This window comes from Hordeum vulgare, chromosome 4H (assembly GCF_904849725.1).
Source record: "Hordeum vulgare subsp. vulgare chromosome 4H, MorexV3_pseudomolecules_assembly, whole genome shotgun sequence".
Taxonomy (NCBI): domain Eukaryota; kingdom Viridiplantae; phylum Streptophyta; class Magnoliopsida; order Poales; family Poaceae; genus Hordeum; species Hordeum vulgare.
The window spans coordinates 445,526,600-445,547,029 of record NC_058521.1 but is presented as its reverse complement, the minus strand read 5'-3'; positions in this window follow the sequence as shown (position 1 = coordinate 445,547,029).

The window sequence follows — 20,430 nt, the reverse complement described above, 5'->3', positions numbered from 1 at the left end:
CGCTGCGGGCAGCCCAGGTAGGGGGGCCTTTGGTCCCAGTTGGTGACATAAACCGGGACCGAATGGCATCCACGCGTCAGAAACTGGCTGCAGCTGAAGTTTTTTTTGTAAGTGGCTGGTTTAGGGGTTTTGGGGGTTAATTTAGGTTGTTATTAGCTAGCTAATAGAGAGAAGTGTCCTCTCTTATCTTCGTGCTTGGTTTACCAACGCTAATGCTATGTTTATTTCACCCGCTGATATATAATAACTCTTCATGCTCGCATCATACATCATCATATGTAATAACAAGTCCTACTAATCATGCATCATCATACATCATAATAACAAGGAGCATCCATGAGCATGCACAAAATTTCATCAGGCACACCACCATTATACTTAAAAGTGTAGTAGCAGTTCAACACTATCGTACTTAAAAGGTTTATACTATAAAGATTAAAGCCATCAGGTTCTTAAGATATTCACTCCTGCTTCTTCACCTTCTCCTTCATAATCTTGATGTGCTTAGAGCGGCGAAGCCCCAGGCCAGGCTGTGGGATGTACTCCTCTACCACAACTGGCATGGCCCTGTCACCCAGCTGTGGGACATCCATCGCGAGGCCATCGTCAGTGCTACTTTTGTTGTCGCTAGAGTCGCTGCTACTTTTGCTGCCAGAGTCGTTGCTGCCGTAGACATATCACCTGTCGTAGTACTCGCTGCTCCTGCTCCCATTGCCTTGCCAAATGCAAAGAAGTTTTTTTAAAATGGGTGTGAGAGATAGCCTAATGGAGAGGAAGAAGAGACAGAGCGTACCGGCATCGTCGTCGTCCTGGTAGCGCCTCCGACACATAGTCGTGTCGAACACCTTCACGGCGAACGTGGCGTTGCCGTCGTACCTAAAGACAAGGAAGTACCCGATCCCCAGGTCGTAGGCACGGACGAACTGCTTCCAGCCAATATCTAGGTACATGCGGCCATCGGCGTCAAACACTACCTCCACGTCCCACAGCTTGCGAAGCCCATTGCCGGCCTGCCTCAGCTTCAAGTTCTGTGGCCGATGGCCGTCCAGCATCTTCACAAAATTGTGTGGCAGCACCAGCCTCGAGGATTTCTCAAGTATAACCGTGAAGAACTCCGTCTCTGAAAAGCAGCAGAAGAGACCAATTACTACCCTTTACAACATTGTCATACAACATCTACAGCAACATGATCATTAGTATTAGGGAGGACCTAATTAAATACCCTATTTAAGGTAAAATAGCATAAAACAATATAGACCCTGACTCGAGGTCGGAGGGGGGTCGGTGACGGGGACAACGGCGCGGATGATGGAGGGGGGCTCCTAGATTTGTGCATAGTGCTCTCTAATTTTAGCATTCAAAGTAGGAGTACTTTTCCAATTTGAACATTCAATAAGCAAAAACAAATCATAAAATAAAGTAGTACTCAAATTAGCATGCATTCAATTATAAGCAAGACTACATCATCGATCTCTTGTGTCCATACATCATTGAATATTATCACTAATTAATACTCCTCGAATACTATCATACATAAAGCATCATTAATACAGCTAGAACCGTAGCGCCCGACAGGTATCGTCGCGGGCGGTGGACACCCAAAGAGAAGGAACCATCACAGGACCATAGCTCCAGTGAGATCCCTGAAGAACCTGCCAGGTATTGTCGAACCAGCCCTCCAATGCAACCATGTACCGACGGACATGCTCGTCCTCCTCGCTGACACGTTGACGTACCACCTCCGCGGTGTCCGGAAGCCTCGGCACCATCACTGGCCCACGCGACCGCCACCAAACAAGGATCAGGACAACAACGGGCTGCCTCCTCACCAACCTACGTCCCCCGGAAGGTAGCACCTCCCAATACCAGCCGGGCGGAGGCCAGTCCCGGACATGGCCCCTCTGATCAGGCAGGTGTCCTCCGCCGAGTTGATGACGAGGATGCGGGATAGGCATCGTAAAATGAACTAAAAAAATAACAAAATCAATACGTTGAATGAAACTATTCTATGCTTTATTATATTTCATTTAAATGTTAAAATTATAAAGCATTTGATTTCCGTTTTAAGATACCCACAAAAATTAGCACTTTGGTTTTCACATTTGTTTTGAAGGAACTACACACATAACAAAAAAATCTGACAAGTAGAAGACTAACCACTATTTGCAAAATCAATATACTTTTACGAGACCATTCCTAAGTAACCATGCATTAAAACTAGCCCGTGCAAATGCACGGGTTGTTGACTAGTGGATATTAGTTTGAATCATCCTTTGCATGTAATTAGATGCATGAATGAGACAACTAGGGATGGTTGATAGAGTATATTCACTGAACGATCTAGAAACACCATATGAATTATTGGCCACTACACAAAGTGGTTGGATATATCGGATAACAAACACATGTTGATGATCTATTCATAGCAAGAATGACGAACAATGAAGAACGTGAAAGCATATAAACAAGGGAGAGATAAAAAGGTATATAAATGTAAAAAGTGGTTGATTGAATATTTTGCTATGTGTTGTTCAATGCACCGTGACCTCACATCTATTTATGATGTTGCTGGACTTCCCATAAAATGGAAGTATTCCAAATCCTTTAAACATTCTTTAAAAATTAACCGAACTCGGATTTAAGTATGGTTGAGACAACAATTTCATTTTTGGGTACCACTGTCCACATATGATCTTGGATGGAGGTGCGCCCAATTTCAAATTTATATATATGGGTGATACAAACAACTTTCTTGTTGAAACTTTTTTTATTTGAGGCCATATTTGTACCAAATATCACGCACAAAGAAGGCAACGACTCACGCTACACATCACACGTTGGTCATATGGGTATATTTTTGTTTGAAAAGGAGGTTAAGACCCCCGGTCTCTACAAACATAAATATATGAAAAATGCAAACATACATGCATGAAATGAGCATTCTACAACTATATATGTATATAGAAATCAAATGTTACCAATCAAAAATTAAAAACAACAACAACAAAAAAAACAGAGCCATGGCGGCGGCGGCTCACATTGGGGGCGGCCGGGGCGAAGGCGAGGGCGACGGCGACGGCGGCGGGGGGCGGAGGGCGACGGCGACGGTGACGGGCGACGGCTCGGGGGCGGCGGAGGGCGACAGCAACGGCGACGGGGGGCGGAGGGCGACGGCAACGGGCGACGGCGTGGGCTTGGGGGTGGAGGGCGACGGGCGACGGCGACGGGGCATCCTCGCGGCACCATGGATGAGCACGCAGCATCGTCAGGCGTGGATGAGCTCGCGGCACCATCAAATCTGAAAATTTCCAAAGTGTTGGCTTATATAGCAGAAACATTGGTCCTGGTTCGTGGCAACAACCGGGACTAAAGGGTTGCATTGGTCCGGTTGGGGGCACCAATCGGTACCAAAGGCCTCTTTTTGGCAGCCCAAAGGTCGGGAAGCAGAGGTCTTTGGTCCCGGTTGGTGCGACCAACCGGGACTAAAGAGGGGCCTTTGGTCTCGGTTGGAGCCACCAACCGGGACTAAAGGCATGTGCCTCCCACAGCCACGGTGCGGTTGGATGTTTAGCCCCACCTCGCCAAGTGAAGGGCTGTCGAGCATGTTTATAAACTCCGCCGCGGCTGCAATGTCGAGCGGTACGAATTTAGAGACAAAATTCAGCCTAAATTCAAACAGCTAGTTAGGCTAACTAGCACTTTAAATTCAAAGAGCTACTTAGGCTAACTAGCACTTTGAATTTAGCTTGAATTTCTCTCTAAATTCGAATATTTTTTTAATTTTTTCCATTATTTTTGTTTTGTTTTTTGTTTTGTTTCTACTTAAATTCAAAGTGCGAGTTAGCTTATTTTGTTTTGTTTCTACTTACAACAAAATACTTATTTTTTATTTTTTATTGTTTCTAATTACTTATTTATTTTCTTTTATGATAATTCTTTTTGCTATTAAAGTTTGTAACAAAATTCTATATAATTTTAGTTTCACTAATACTAGAGGTTTATAAAAGCTTTTTAGTTGATTCCTTTATTTTAAAATTTTCCCGGTTTTTTTTGCTTTCTTTTTTGTTTCTAATTACTTATTTATTTTCTTTTACGATAATTCTTTTTGCTATTAAAGTTTGTAACAAAATTCTAATTACTTATTTATTTTCTTGTATGATAATTCTTTTTTCTTTTAATGTTTTGAACAAAATTCTATATAATTTTAGTACAAAGGCATTTTATTTCGTACAGATTTTAAGGCTGGGCCCCACGAGCACCTTTTAGTACTTGTTCGTGGCATGAACCGGTAAAAGAGTTTTTTAGCTGATTATTTCAGCAGCTGTTTTTTAGTCCCACCTCGCCAAGGCGAGAGGCACTCGCAGCGGTTTATAAGCCCTGAGTGTAGAGACGATGAAGGGAGAAGCGCAGTGCTCACCTGTCTGTTACAACATGCATTTCAAATGAACTACAAAAAGGTTGAAAGTTGGCATGGTATCATCATATTACTTGTGGAGAAAGTCTTCACTTTTTCTTCGCTTGTGTCCTTTCCTTATTTGCACCGTAACCATCGATAATCTTCATCATTTATCAGGATGCTTGGGTCAGCCTTGACTTTGAAGGGAGGAATTTCATGAAACTTTTCATAATCTTCGGACATGTCTCTCTTGCCCTCCACTCCCATGATGTCCCTTTTCGTGAAAGAACTATGTGGCGCTTTGGCTCATCGTATGATGTATTCGCTTCCTTATTTTTTCTTTTTCTCGGTTTGGCAGACATGTCCTTCACATAGATAACTTGTGCCACATCATTGGCTAGGACGAACGGTTCGTCAGTGTACCCAAGATTATTCAAATCCACTGTTGTCATTCCGTAGTGTGGGTCTACCGGTACCCCGCCTCCTGACAGATTGACCCATTTGCACTTAAACAAAGGGACCTTAAAATCTACTCCGTAGTAAAGTTCCCATATGTCCACTATGTAACCATAATATGTGTCCTTTCCCCTCTCGGTGGCTGAATCAAAGCGGACACCGCTATTTTGGTTGGTGCTCTTTTGATCTTGGGCGATCGTGTAAAATGTATTCCCATTTATCTCGTATCCTTTCCAAATCGTAACAGTCGAAGATGGTCCCCTGGACAACGAGTACAGCTCATCACAAACAGTGTTTTCATCTTTGAGACGTGTTTCCAACCAACTGCTGAAAGTCCTCATGTGTTCACATGTAATCCAGTCGTCGCACTACTCCGGGTGTTTGGAGCGCAGATTGTTCTTGTGTTCATCGACATAAGGGGTCACCAAGGTAGAGTTTTGTAGAACTGTGCAGTGTGCTTCAGACCAAGAATATCCGTCCCTGCATATTATTGTCTCCCCTCCAAGCGTGCCTTTTCCAGTCAGTCTCCCCTCATACCGCGATTTAGGGAGACCTATCTTCTTAAGGTCAGGAATGAAGTCAACACAAAACCCAATGACATCCTCTGTTTGATGGCCCATGGAGATGCTTCCTTCTGGCCTAGCGCGTTTACGTACATATTTCTTTAGGACTCCCATGAACCTCTCAAAGGGGTACATATTGTGTAGAAATACGGGGCCCAGAATGACAATCTCGTCAACTAGATGAACTAGGAAGTGCTTCATGATATTGAAGAAGGATGGTGGGAACACCAGCTCGAAACTGACAAGACATTGCACCACATCACTCCTTAGCCTTGGTATGATTTCTGGATCGATCACCTTTTGAGATATTGCATTGAGGAATGCACATAGCTTCACAATGGCTAATCGGACATTTTCCGGTAGGAGCCCCCTCAATGCAACCGGAAGCAGTTGCGTCATAATCACGTGGTAGTCATGAGACTTCAGGTTCTGAAACTTTTTCTCTGCCATATTTATTATTCCCTTTATATTCGAAGAGAAGCCAGTTGGGACCTTCATACTAAGCAGGCATTCAAAGAAGATTTCCTTCTCTTCGTTGGTAAGAGCATAGCTGGCAGGACCTTCATACTGCTTTGGAGGCATGTCGTCTTTTTCATGCAAACGTTGCAGGTCCTCCCGTGCCACAGCTGTATCTTTTGTCTTCCCATACACGCCCAAGAAGCCTAGCAAGTTGACGCAAAGGTTCTTTGTCACGTGCATCACGTCTATCGAAGAGCGGACCTCTAGGTATTTACAGTAGGGTAGGTCCCAAAATATAGATTTCTTCTTCCACATGGGTGCGTGTCCCCCAGCGTCACTCGGAACAGCTAGTCCGCCGGGACCCTTTCCAAAGATTACGTGTAAATTATTGACCATAGCAAGTACGTGATCACCGGTACGCATGGCGGGCTTCTTCCGGTGATCTTCCTCGCCTTTGAAATGCTTGCCTTTCTTTCGACATTGATGGTTGGTCAGAAGAAATCGACGATGGCCCAGGTACACATTCTTCCTGCAGCTTCCGAGGTATATACTTTCGGTGTCAGCTAAATAGTGTGTGCATGCGTGGTATCCCTTGTTTGTCCGTCCTGAAAGGTTACTGAGAGCGGGCCAATCGTTGATGGTTACAAACAGCAACGCGTGCAGGTTAAATTCCTCCTGTTTGTGCTCATCCCACGCACGTACACCGTTTCCATTCCACAGCTGTAAAAGTTCTTCAACTAATGGCCTTAGGTACACATCAATGTCGGTGTCGGGTTGCTTAGGGCCTTGGATGAGAACTGGCATCATAATGAACTTCCGCTTCATGCACATCCAAGGAGGAAGGTTATACATACATAGAGTCACGGGCAAGGTGTTGTGATTGCTGCTCTGCTCCCCGAAAGGATTAATGCCATCCGCGCTTAAACCAAACCATACGTTCCTTGGGTCACGTGCAAACTCAGCCCAGTACTCTCTCTCGATTTTTCTCCACTGCGACCCGTCAGCGGGTGCTCTCAACTTCCGTCTTTCTTACGGTCCTCACTGTGCCATCGCATCAACTTGGCATGCTCTTTGTTTCTGAATAGTTGTTTCAACCGTGGTATTATAGGAGCATACCACATCACCTTCGCAGGAACTCTCTTCCTGCGGGGCTCGCCGTCAACATCACCAAGGTCATCTCGTCTGATCTTATACCGCAATGCACCGCGTACCGGGCATGCGTTCAAATCCTCGTACGCACCGCGGTAGAGGATGCAGTCATTAGGGCATGCATGTATCTTCTGCACCTCCAATCCTAGAGGGCATACGACCTTCTTTGCTCCATACGTACTATCGGGGAATTCATTATCCTTTGGAAGCTTCTTCTTAAATATTTTCAGTAGCTTCTCAAATCCTTTGTCAGGCACAGCATTCTCTACCTTCCACTGCAGCAATTCCAGTACGGTACCCAGCTTTGTGTTGCCATCTTCACAATTGGGGTACAACTTTTTTTGTGATACTCTAACATGCGATCGAACTTCAGCTTCTCCTTTTGACTTCCGCATTGCGTCCTTGCATCGACAATGACCCGGCGGAGATCATCATCAGGCACATCGTCTGGTTTCTCTTGATCTTCAGAAGCTTCCCCCGTTGCAGCATCATCGGGCACATCGTCTGGTTCCTCTTGATCTTCAGCAGCTCCCCCCGTTGCAGCATCACCATATTCAGGGGGCACATAGTTGTCATCGTCCTCTTCTTCTTCGACGTCTTCAATCATAACCCCTATCTATCCGTGCCTCGTCCAAACATTATAGTGTGGCATGAAACCCTTGTAAAGCAGGCGGGTGTGAAGGATTTTCCGGTCAGAGTAAGACTTTGTATTCCCACATTTACTGGATGGACAACACATAAAACCATTCTGTTTGTTTGCCTCAGCCACTTGGAGAAAAATATGCACGCCCTTAATGTACTCGGAGGTGTGTCTGTCACCATACATCCATTGTCGGTTCATCTGTGTGCATTACATATAATCATGTGTGTCAAAATTAAGAAAATCACACAAATATCTATCTAAAGTAAGAAAATCAGATAAGTATCATAAAGAAGATAAGAACAAGAGGCTCACCACGGTGGTGCCGGCGACGAGATCGGAGCGGGCGATCAACGGTGGTGAAAACAGGGACGGGGCATGACGGACCCCTAAATCTAGACAAATCACGGGAAAAATGAAGCTCCTAGGTCGAGCTTCGAGAGGAGAAAGCTTAACTAGTGTGGCTCGGGCATTTCATCGAACACCTCATGTGCATAGGAGGTGAGCTAGAGCACCAAAATGCCCTCCCCTCGCCGGCCAAAAAAACAAAGTGCTCTGCCGCGGCAATGGGTATATATAGGCAACTTATGTGTACCGGTTCGTGGCATGAACCGGGACTAAAGCCACCCCTTCTGTCCCGGTTCATGCCACAAACCGGGACCAATGGTTGTGGGCCAGTAGTGAGGACCATTGGTCCCGGTTCGTGGCTCGAACCGAGACAAATGGTTCTACACGAACCGGGACCAATGCCCACGAGGCCCCGGTCGGCCCCCTGGTCTCACGAACCGGGTCTAATACCCCCCCCCCATTGGTCCCGGTTCTTGAAGAACCGGGACTAATGGGCTGGCGAGGGCTGAACGATAGCCCTGTTTTCTACTAGTGTATATATAGGGGGAGAGGGAGTGGCGCCCCCTTTAGGGTTCCCACCCCCAAAGGGTGCAGCAGACCCATCTAGGGGTGGTGGTGGCGGCCAGGGCAAGGGAGAGGGGGTGGCGCACCACAGATGGGGCTTAGGCCCATCTGCACTAGGGTTTCCCCCACTTCCCTCTCTTGTTGTGCCTTGGGCCTAGGTGGGAGGCGCACCAGACCACTCTAGGCGGGTTCCCTTCCACCTTTTGGCCCATGCTAGCCATTGGGGCTAGTGGCCCCTCCCGGTGGACCCCCCAAACCTTTTCGGTGGTCCTAGTACATTACCGGTGTTGCCCGAAACAATTCCGGCGACCAAATCCTCACTTCCTATATATAATAATTTACCTCCGGACTATTCCGGAGCTCCTCATGACGTCCGGGATCTCATCTGGGACTCCGAACAACCTTCGGTAACCTCGTATAACAATTCCCTATAACCCTAGCGTCATCGAACCTTAAGTGTGTAGACCCTACGGGTTCGAGAGGCATGCAGACATGACCGAGACATCTCTCCGGCCAATAACCATCAGCGGGGTCTGGATACCCATGGTGGCCCCCGCATGTTCCATGATGATCTTATCGTATGAACCACGTTGTCAAGGATTCAATCAATCCCGTATACAATTCCATTTGTCTACCGGTATAGAACTTGCCCGAGATTTGATCGTCGGTATCCTCATACCTAGTTCAATATCGTTCCCGGCAAGTCTCTTTACACATTGCGTAGCACATCATCCCGTGACTAACTCCTTAGTCACATTGAGCTCATTATGATGATGTTCTACTGAGTGGGCCCAGAGATACCTCTCCGTCACACGGAGTGACAAATCCCGATCTCGATTCGTACCAACCCAACAGATACTTTCGGAGATACCCGTAGTGCACCTTTATAGTCACCCAGTTACGTTGTGACGTTTGATACACCCAAAGCACTCCTACAGTATCCGGGAGTTGCACAATCTCATGGTCGAAGGAAAAGATACTTGACATTAGAAAAGCTTTAGCATACGAACAACACGATCGAGTGTTATGCTTAGGATTGGGTCTTGTCCATCACATCATTCTCCTAATGATGTCATCCCGTTATCAATGACATCCAATGTCCATGATCAGGAAACCATGATCATCTATTGATCAACGAGCTAGCCAACTATAGGCTTGCTAGGGACACATTGTGATCTATTTATCCACACATGTATTACTGTTTCCTTTTAATACAATTATAGCATGAACAATAGACGATTATCATGAACAGGGAAATATGATAATAACCATTTTATTATTGCCTCTAGGGCATATTTCCAACAAATATTGCCCTTGAGGACATGGTCCCGAAGAAAATGATGACGAATCTGGATGTGCTTAGTCTTCGAGTGCTGCACTGGGTTGTATGCAATCTTGATTGCACTCTCGTTGTCACAGTAGAGAGGCAGATTCTTGATGTTGATGTCGTAGTTCTTGAGGGTTTGCTTCATCCATAGCAATTGAGCACAACATGAACTAGCTGCAATGTACTCACCTCCGGCAGTGGAGAGAGAAATGCAGTTCTGCTTCTTTGAGGACCAGCAGACTAGTGATCTTCCGAGGAAATGACATGTCCGAGAAGTTGACTTGCGATCCACACGGTCACCAGCATAGTCAGAATCAGAATATCCCACAAGATGAAGATTTGAGCCCTTGGGGTACCATAATCCTTGTGTTGGTGTGTGAGCTAAGTATCGAAGAATATGCTTCACAGCCTTATGGTGTGATTCCTTCGGCTTTGCTTGAAAATGTGCACACATGCAAACACTAAGCATTATATCTGGCCTAGATGCACACAAATACAGTAAAAGCCAACCATGGAGCGATATACCTGCTGATCGAATTCTTTACCATTTTCGTCAGTGCAGAGGTGGCCGTTGGTAGGCATGGGAGTCTTGGCACCTTTGCATTCATGCATGTCGAATTTCCTTAGAACATCCTTGAGGTATTTCTCCTGTGATACGAAGATCCCATTGCGTTGTTGACGAATTTGAAGACCTAAGAAGAATTTCAGCTCCCCCATCATAGACATCTGATATTCTTCACTCATCATGTAAGCAAATTCATCACTGTAACGTTTGTCAGTACAGCCAAATATGATGTCATCGACATATATATGGCACACAAATAGTTCATTATCATATGATTTTGTGAAAAGAGTTGGATCGAGTGAACCAGGTTTGAAACCTTTCTTCATGAGGAATTCCTTCAATGTATCGGACAACGCCCGAGGGGCTTGCTTGAGACCATAGATCTCCTTTCTGAGTCTGAAGACTTTGTCTGGGTTCTTTGGATCCTCAAAACCTGGGGGCTGAGCAACATATACTTCTTCCTCAAGCTTACCACTGAGGAATGCACTTTTCACATCCATTTGATATAAGGTAATGTTATGATGATTAGCATAAGCAAGTAGTATTCGAATAGCTTCAAGTCTAGCAACATGTGCAAAAGTGTCATCGAAATCAATTCCTTCGACCTGTGTGTAGCCTTGGGCTACAAGTCGTGCCTTATTCCTCACCCCTTAACCATCCTCATCTTGCTTGTTTCGGAAAATCCACTTGGTGCCGTTGATATTGTGCTTGCGAGGATCTGGTCGTTTGACGAGCTCCCATATGTCATTCAGCTTGAATTGAAGAAGTTCGTCTTGCATGGCTTGAATCCACTCTGGTTCCATGAAAGCATCGGCAACTTTTGAAGGTTCTGTGATAGACACAAAGGAAAAATGCCCACAAAAGTTAACTAAGTGTGAAGCTTTTGAGCGAGTGAGAGGACCTGGCGCATTGATGTCATCGAGGATTTTGTCAAGTTCTACTTCATTTGCAATCCTCGGATGAGCTGGTTGAGGATTTCGTCTGGGCTGAGGAATTGGTTCTGGTGCAATTTCCTCAGGAGGATCTTCTTGATTTTCATCAGTGCTGGGAATGATTTCCTCAGTATGAACAATGTCTTCAGTAGCTTTGAGCTTTATTTCTTCCTCGGGAGATAGCTTATATAGATCAGGAGGCAATTTCTCTCTTTGCAAGCCATTAGTTTCATCGAACCGCACATCTACAGCTTCAACAACCTTGTTGTGATAGGTGTTAAAGACTCTGTAGGTGTGCGAGTCCTTTCCGTAACCAAGCATAAAACCCTCATGTGCCTTAGGTGCAAACTTTGAGCTATGGTGAGGATCTCTAATCCAGCATTTTGCACCGAAGACTTTGAAATAACTTAAGTTGGGTTTCTTGTCAGTGAGGAGTTCATCTGAGGTTTTCTTGAGGAATTTGTGAAGATATACCCTGTTGATGATATGGCAGGCAGTGTTGATTGCTTCAGGCCAGAAATGACGAGGAGTGTGATATTCTTCAAGCATGGTTCGCGCCATCTCAACCAGAGTCCTATTTTTCCTTTCGACGATGCCATTCTGTTGAGGAGTATAAGGAGCAGACAATTCGTGAGTAATACCAAGTTCATCAAGATAATTATCAAGACTAGTGTTTTTGAATTATGTTCCATTATCACTCCTGATGTGTTTGATCTTGACGCTGAAGTTCGTCGAGGCCCTTGAGGAAAATCGTTTGAAGACTTACTGCACTTCAGTTTTATACAAAAAGATATGCACCCAAGTGTATCTGGAATAATCATCAACTATGACAAAGCCATATAAAGATGTTGCATTTGTCAGAGTGGCATAATGAGTAGGTCCAAATAGATCCATGTGAAGCAAGTCAAATGGACGAGTAGTGGTCATGATGGTCTTCGAGGGGTGCTTGGATCTGGTCATTTTCCCGACTTACAAGCACCGCAGAGGTGGTCCTTGAGGAATTTTCCTGATTTGATGCTGATGACATGCTTCTTCTTTGCAAGCGTGTGCAAATTCCTCATGCCTGCATGACCAAGTCCTCGATGCCATAGCCACCCTTCTGAGGTTTTTGCTAGTAAGCAAGTGGCTGGTTGAGCACCTATACAGAAGTCAACAATGTACAAATCCCCTCTTCTAACACATTTGAAGACTTTGGATCTGTCAGATTCCATGATGACAACACATCTATATCTTCCAAAGATAAGAACCATATCAAGATCACAAAGCATTGAGACTGAGATGAGGTTAAACCCAAGGGATTCAACAAGCATCACTTTGTCCATGTGCCTATCCTTGGAAATAGCCACTTTGCCAAGTCCCAATACCTTGCTTTTACCTTTATCAGCATAAGTGATTTGCTTCAGGGGTGATGGAGTTAGTGGCATATTCATCAGCAAGCTTTTGTCACCAGTCATGTGATGTGTGCAGCCATTATCAAGAACGCACTCAGTACTCTTGGGTTTGTTATCCTGAAGATGAATTAGTACAGCTTACTGATTGCAATCCCCGGCAACGGTGCCAGAAAAATGCTGATTGCAATCCCCGGCAACGGTGCGAGAAAAATGCTTGATGTCAACTGTTCTTCCCCTTGCAACGACACCAGAAGAATGCTGCTAGCACTCTCCGACAATCGAAACTAGAAGAATGTTGTTGACGCCCACCAGCGCGTGGGATCGTAGCAGTTTTCGAGGGTAGAGTATTCGACCCAAATTCGTTGGTACGCCAATAGGAGGTGAGAGGATACTCTCAAGTATTAGCAGCTGAATATGTCACATGCAACCACACCTGAAAGATTAGTATCTGCAAGCAAGGTAGTAACCGCAAAGTAACGAGTAACGGCAGTGGCAAGGAACAGCAGTAGTGACAGCAGTAGCAAGTAGCAACAGTAGCAAGAGACAGTAGCAGCAGAGCAAGACAAGTCACAGCAGTAGCAATAGTAGTAACAGCAGCAGAGCAAGACAAGTAACAGCAGTAGCAACAGTAGTAACAGCAGCAGAGCAAAACAAGTAACAGCAGCAGTAGGACAAACTCGTAGGCAATGGGTCGGTGATTTGTTTGGATGATATTCATCATGCAGAAGTTATAACACGGAGAGATATGTGGCTAGCTCCCGTTCGTCAATGTGATGTAGGCATGCATTCCGTGTGTCGTCATACGTGCTTAGGGCAAAGAACTTGCATGACATCTATTGTCCATCCCTCACGTGGCAGGGGGGTCCAAAAGGAAACTACGGGATATTAAGGTTCTCCTTTTAATAAAGAACCGGAACAACGCATTAGCACTTGGTGAACACATGAACTCCTCAAACTATGGTCATCACCGGGAGTGGTTCCGGTTATTGTCACTCCGGGGTTGCCGGATCATAACACATAGTAGGTAACTGCAACTTGTAAGATCGGATCTAAAACACACATATATTGGTGACACCAAAATAATTTCAGATCTGAAATCATGGCACTCGGGCCCTAGTGACAAGCATTAAGCATGGCAAAGTAGTAGCAACATCAATCTTAGTACATAGTGGATACTAGGGATCAATCCCCATCAAAACTAACTCGATTACATGATAGCTCTCATCCTACTCATCACCACCCAGCGAGCCTACGAATAGATTACTCACGAACGACGAAGAGCCTCATGGAATTGGAGAGGGAAGAAGGTTGATGATGACGATGGCGATGATTTCCCTTCTCCGGAGCCCAAGACGGACTCCAGATCTGCCCTCCAGATGAAGAACAGGTGGTGGCGGCGGCTCCGTATCGTAAACGCGACGAGAAATTCTCTTTTTATTTTTTCTGGGACGAAAGTGAACTTATAGACCTGAGGTTAGGTGCGGCAGAGCCGTGTGGGCCCCACAAGCCTGCCCACCGCCACCAGGGGGTGGTGGCGGAGCCAGGGCTTGTGGCCCACTGGCTCACCCCCTTAGGTGGAACTTAGCGCAGATATTTTTCATATTTTCCAAAGCTGCTCCCCATAAATTTTCAGGACGTTTGGAGAGCTTTGATTTCTGCACACAAATAACACCAAGGCAATTCTGTTGAAAACAGCGTCAGTCCAGGTTAGTTCCATTCAAATCATGCAAATTGGAGTCCAAAACAAGGGCAAAAGAGTTTGGAAAAGTAGAAACGATGGAGACGTATCAACTCCCCCAAGCTTAAAACCTTGCTTGTCCTCAAGCAACTCAGTTGACAAACTAAGAGAGAAAGAAAAACTTTGACAAACTCTGTTTGATCTTGTTGTTGCAACTATGTCTAACTCATAACCAGAATTTCAGCAAGATCACAAGTTAACCACATAAGCAAATGACACAAAGGTCTCACGATAAACTAATATCAAAGGCATAATCAGCTAACGAGCAAATAATAATGAGTTTCAGATACCAACACTTCAATCAAAACAAGCATGAAGCAATATGAATAGGTGGTATCTCGCTAGCTCTTTCTGAGACCGCAAAACATAAATGCAAAGCACTTTCAAAGATCAAGGGCTGACTAAACATTGTAATTCATAGCAACGAAGATCCTCTCATAGTCATACTCAATATCAATCAAAAGAAAAGCATAAAAATGACAGAGGTGCTCTCTAATTGGTGTTTATATAAGAGGAGGATGACTCGACAGGAAAATAAATAGACAAGCCCTTCGCAGAGGGAAGCATTGATTTACAGAGGTGCCAGAGCTCAAGCTTTGAAAACAGAGATAATAATTTTTGGGTGGCATGCTTTCATTGTCAACGAAATGACCAAGAGTTCTCAATATCTTCCATGCTACTCATGCTATAGGCGGTTCCCAAACAGAAAAGTAAAGTTTTAACTCCCCCACCACCAATCAATCACACTCCATGGCTAGCCGAATCCTCGGGTACCGTCCATACTAACATCAATCCGGGGGGAGTCTTATTTTACAGTTATGTTTTCGATTTAAGCGTGGAACTGGGCATTCCAATTACCGGCCCCTTCCTCGTGAATGACAGTGAATAAACACATGTCGAGGATAACACTCCTAGCATGGAAGATACCAATAGCCCCCTGTCACCACATGAGCGGTTCGGGCATGCAAAACATATTATTTCTTGAAGGTTTCAGAGAATGGCACATGCAAATTTACTTGGAATGGCAGGTAGATACCGCAAATAGGTAGGTATGGTGGACTCTCATGGAAAAAAATTTGGGTTTATGGAAGTGGATGCACAAGCAGTATTCCGCTTAGTACAAGTGAAGGCTAGCAAAAGACTGGGAAGCGACCAACTAGAGAGCGACAAAAGTCATCAAGATGCAATGAGTTTGACTAACGTTGAATGCAAGCATGAACACGATATAAATCACCATGAACACGAACATCATAGAGGTTATGTTGATTTTGTTTCAACTACATGCATGAACATGCGCCAAGTCAAGCCACATGAAACATTCGAAGGAGAATACCATCCTATCATACTACATCATAGTCATCTCAAAATCTTTGTTGGCATTCAAGACAAACCATTATAAGCTCTCAGCTAAATAAGCATGGCATCAGAAACTATGATCTCTAAGTTGTCATTACAAACATGGTTCTCTCACAACAAAGCAAAATCTGGGTCGACAAGCTAGTCATATTTACAAAAACAAAATAGATAGAGTTCATACCAGCTTTTCAGTCTCAGTCACTTCATCATATATCATCATTGTTGCCTTTCACTTGCACGATTGAACGATGTGAACAAAAATAAGAGTGCTCGTGCATTGGACTAAGCTGAATCTGCAGGTAGACACAAAGGAGAAGACAAAGTAATACGGCTCTTTGAAAGCTAAACATTGTAACCAATATCTTCTACCTTGACACAAAGAAAAAGAAAGCTATTTACACGGGAAAGCTCCCAACAAGCAAAAGAAGAAAGAAAAATCTTTTTGGGTTTTCTCAAAAGGACACAAAACAAGAAAACAAGAAAACAAAAATAAACTAGCATGGATAAAACAGTGGCAAAGTGTACACACCGGCTAACAAAGCGAAAGCATAAGCATGAATTTAAAGTTGGTGAGAACACGTACTCCCCCAAGCTTAGGCTTTTGGCCTAGCTTGGTCTACTCCCAAGGTGGGAAATAACCAGCTCCAGGATACTCCGGAGCAGGCTGTGGATGCCACTGTTGTGTGAGCTCCTCTGGCTCCCACTGATAAACTGGCGTCTGGTACTCGACTGGCGGCTCGGGCATGGACGCCAGTGGTTGGGCCAAGCCCCAATATGCGTATATGTCCGAGGGCATAATAGTGTACCTACCTGCATGAAGATCGAACAAAGAAGGAGCAGGCAAAGTAATAGTCTCTCGAGTACCCTGACTAAATACCAGGTTATAAGTCATCCGTCTACTAGCATCTCTATCTAGAAAATCATGGCGAACCATGCTGTCATAATCCAGATATTTCTCAGGGAGAAGCATCTCTCCTTCCTCTCCCAGTCTAATGGGTATCTCAAAGTGTCTGGCAAGACGGGTAGCATAGATACCTCCATAGAAAACACCTTTAGAACGGTTCAGGTTCAACCGTTCAGCTACTATAGCGCCGAAGCTATAAGTCTTATCGTTATAAAGGCCTTCGCGCAAAACCACAAGGTCTAGAGAACTAAGTGATCCAGCCTGCCCACGGACAATCAAACATTTTCCCACAAATTGTGAGAAGTACCAAAGCACAGGAAAATGTATGCTAGAAATTCTAGCGCGAGACACTCCTCTCTCCTCTCCAACAGCAATAGAACCAATGAAATCCTCCAAGTCCCGTGGACGAGGGTCACGGTTATCCCCAACATAAGGTAATTTGCATACATTGCAAAAATCCTGCAGCGTCATGCACTGGGGGACATCATATATCATGAACTCAACCATGGGAGGATTCTTCCTCAGATAAAAGTTGAAGCTTTGAACGAAAATATTGGTGAGGAGGAGGTATTGTGAGCACTTATCCTCAAGACCTGCGTTCTCCACCAAGTAATAGAAGTCTTCATAAAGTCCGGCGGCGCGCAAAAATTCATCACTTGGCCACTCGCATGCTCGAACTTCTGTGACTAGAGGGACTACGTACTGGGGGTGGTTCTTCTCATCCTCCTTGGGGTTATGGCTTGAAGAGCCTCTCAAGAACATCCTCACATTTTTCCTTTTCTATCTGTGAAAAATTCTGAAATTTCTAGAGACTTCGAAAGAAAAGTTAATAAAGATTAACCCAACTTGTAGCAACTACTCCTACTAGTGCCTAGAGACCGTATCACGCGCTAAAACTACTTGGGACCAGGTAAAATCAACTTTTCTAGATCAAGAACAGGGTCACCAAGGTAGCAAGAATACGTGAAGGATAAAGGACTAGAGCAAAAACTAATTGGACCAATGGAGGAGTCACTTACCAAGGAGTAATTTCCCCCAAAACGGTTCAGAGAATGGTGCTTTGAGCAAGGAGATCGAAAATCACACCCAAATGAGCAAGAACACGGGTTTGAGCTGCGAAACAATTTTTTCTGGAGGTGGAAGAAGAGGCTGGGAGCTGGAATGAGTGGAGTGGGTCCCTGTGGGCCCCACAAGCTTGCACTCCGCCACCAGGGGGTAGGTGGCGGTGGCAGGGCTTGTGGCCCACTGGCCTTACCCCCAGGCCAGCTCTCAGGTCCAGAAATTTTCAAAAATTCCAGAAAAAATCATACTAAATTTTCAGGACCATCGGAGAACTTCTATTTTCGAGGTATTTTTCTCCGGGACTCTAAAACAGAAAACGGGGAAAAACTAAACTAATTCTATCATTTTTCTTCTAAGCAAAAGAAAATGAAAGCTCAAAACAAAGGTATGTGACTCTTTGATTCATCCGTTTCATGGTCATCAAAAGAAATCCGTCAATGGGGTTGATGAAATCCTCATGAGAAAACCTTCTCAAAACTCAAGAGAGAATGGAGAATTTTCTAATAGCCACTAAGTCACCTCAATGGGGATATGTATCTCCCCAACAAGCAAATCATACTTCATCTTGACACGAGGAATAGGGCATTCAAAGCTCCCAATAAGATTCGATGAAGTCTTTTCGATAGCATTGATGCAATGTACTTGATATCGTTTCTTCGGAAAGTGCACTGTGTGCTCATTACCGTTTACATGGAAAGTGGCATTGCCTTTGTTGCAATCTATAACAGCCCCTGTAGTGTTTAAAAAGGGTCTTCCGAGGATGACAGCCATGGCATCGTCCTCGGGAATATCCAAGATAACAAAGTCTGTTAAGATAGTGGTGTTAGCAACCACAACAGGCACATCCTCGCAAATGTCGATTGGGAAATCAGTTGATTTGTCGGCCATTTGCAGAGAAATTTCAGTGGGTGTCAACTTATCCAATTCAAGTCTATGATAAAGAGAGAGTGGCATAACACTAACACCTGCTCCAAGGTCACATAAGGCAGTTCTTACGTAGTTTCCTTTAATCGAGCAAGGTATAGTGGGCACTCCGGGATCACCAAGTTTCTTAGGAGTTCCACCTTTGAAAGTGTAATTAGCAAGCATGGTGGAGATCTCAAGATCTGGTATCTTCCGTTTATTAGTCACCATATCTTTCATGTACTTGGCATACGGAGACATCTTGAGCATATCAGTTAACCGCATCTGCAGAAAGATGGGTCTTATCATCTCAACGAAGCGCGGAAAATCCTCATCATCTTTTTTCTTGGATGGCTTAGGAGGAAAGGGCATAGGTTTCTGAACCCATGGATCCCTTTCTTTACCATGCTTCCTAGCAGTGAATTCATTCTTGTCGTATTTCTTAGGTTGTGGGTTATCAAGATTAACCATAGGTTCAATCTCCACATCCTCTTCATTGCTAGGTTGAGCATTATTATGAACATCACTGTCCATATTGTCACCAGGTTCATGTTCATCACGAGATTGTGTTTCTGCATCAGACGTAGAAATATCATTAGGTTCTTCCGGTGCGACAGTATTTGGTGAACTGGCATGTAAGTTTCTATCATCCTTCTTCTTCTCCTTAGTATGACTAGGTGTAACAGCATTGATTCCTTGAGAATCTTGATCAATTCTCTTAGGATGACCTTCAGGATAGAAAGGTTCCTGACTCATTTTTCCTCCGCTAGTAATGACTTTGACAGAGTTGTCATTTAATTCATTGAGCAAGTCATTCTGAGCTTTAAGTTTTTTTTCTACATGAGTAGTAATCATAGAGGCATGTTTACTCAGAAGCTTCAGATCATTGACATTTCTGTCTACACAAGCACTTAAATGATAAGCATACGAGTACTTTGTTCCAAATGTGTGCTAACATAATCATTGAAACTCTGTTGTTTGGCAACAAAGTTGTCAAATTCATCAAAGCATAGGCTAGCAGGTTTGTCAAAAGGAATATCATTCTCATCAAACCTACGCAGAGAATTCACTTCTACTACCTGTATCGGGTTATCGAGACCATGGATCTCTTTGATAGGTGGTAGATTTTTTACATCTTCAAATCTGATGCCTTTCTCTTGCATAGATTTCTTGGCTTCTTGCATATCTTCGGGACTGAGGAATAGAATACCTCTTTTCTTTGGAGTTGGCTTAGGAGGTGGTTTGGGAATAGTCCAAGCATTATCGTTGATCAAGATGTTATTCAGAAGAGTCTCAGCTTGTTCTACAGTTCGTTCCCTAAAAACACAACCAGCACAACTATCTAGGTGGTATCTAGAGGCATCGGTAAGTCCGTTATAGAGCATATCAAGTATCTCGTTCTTTTTAAGAGGGTGATCAGGCAAAGCATTCTGTAGCTAGACGAGCCTCCCCCAAGCTTGTGGAAGACTCTCTTCTTGGAGTTGAGCAAAGTTGTATATTTCTTGCAAAGCAGCTTGCTTCTTATGGGCAGGGAAATATTTCTCACAGATGTAATAGACCATCTCCTGGGGACTACTCACACATCCAGGAGCAAGAGAGGTGAACCAGGCTTTAGCATCATCCTTTAGAGAGAAAGGAAACAGCTTAAGGATATAGTAGTGACGGATCTTCTCCTCA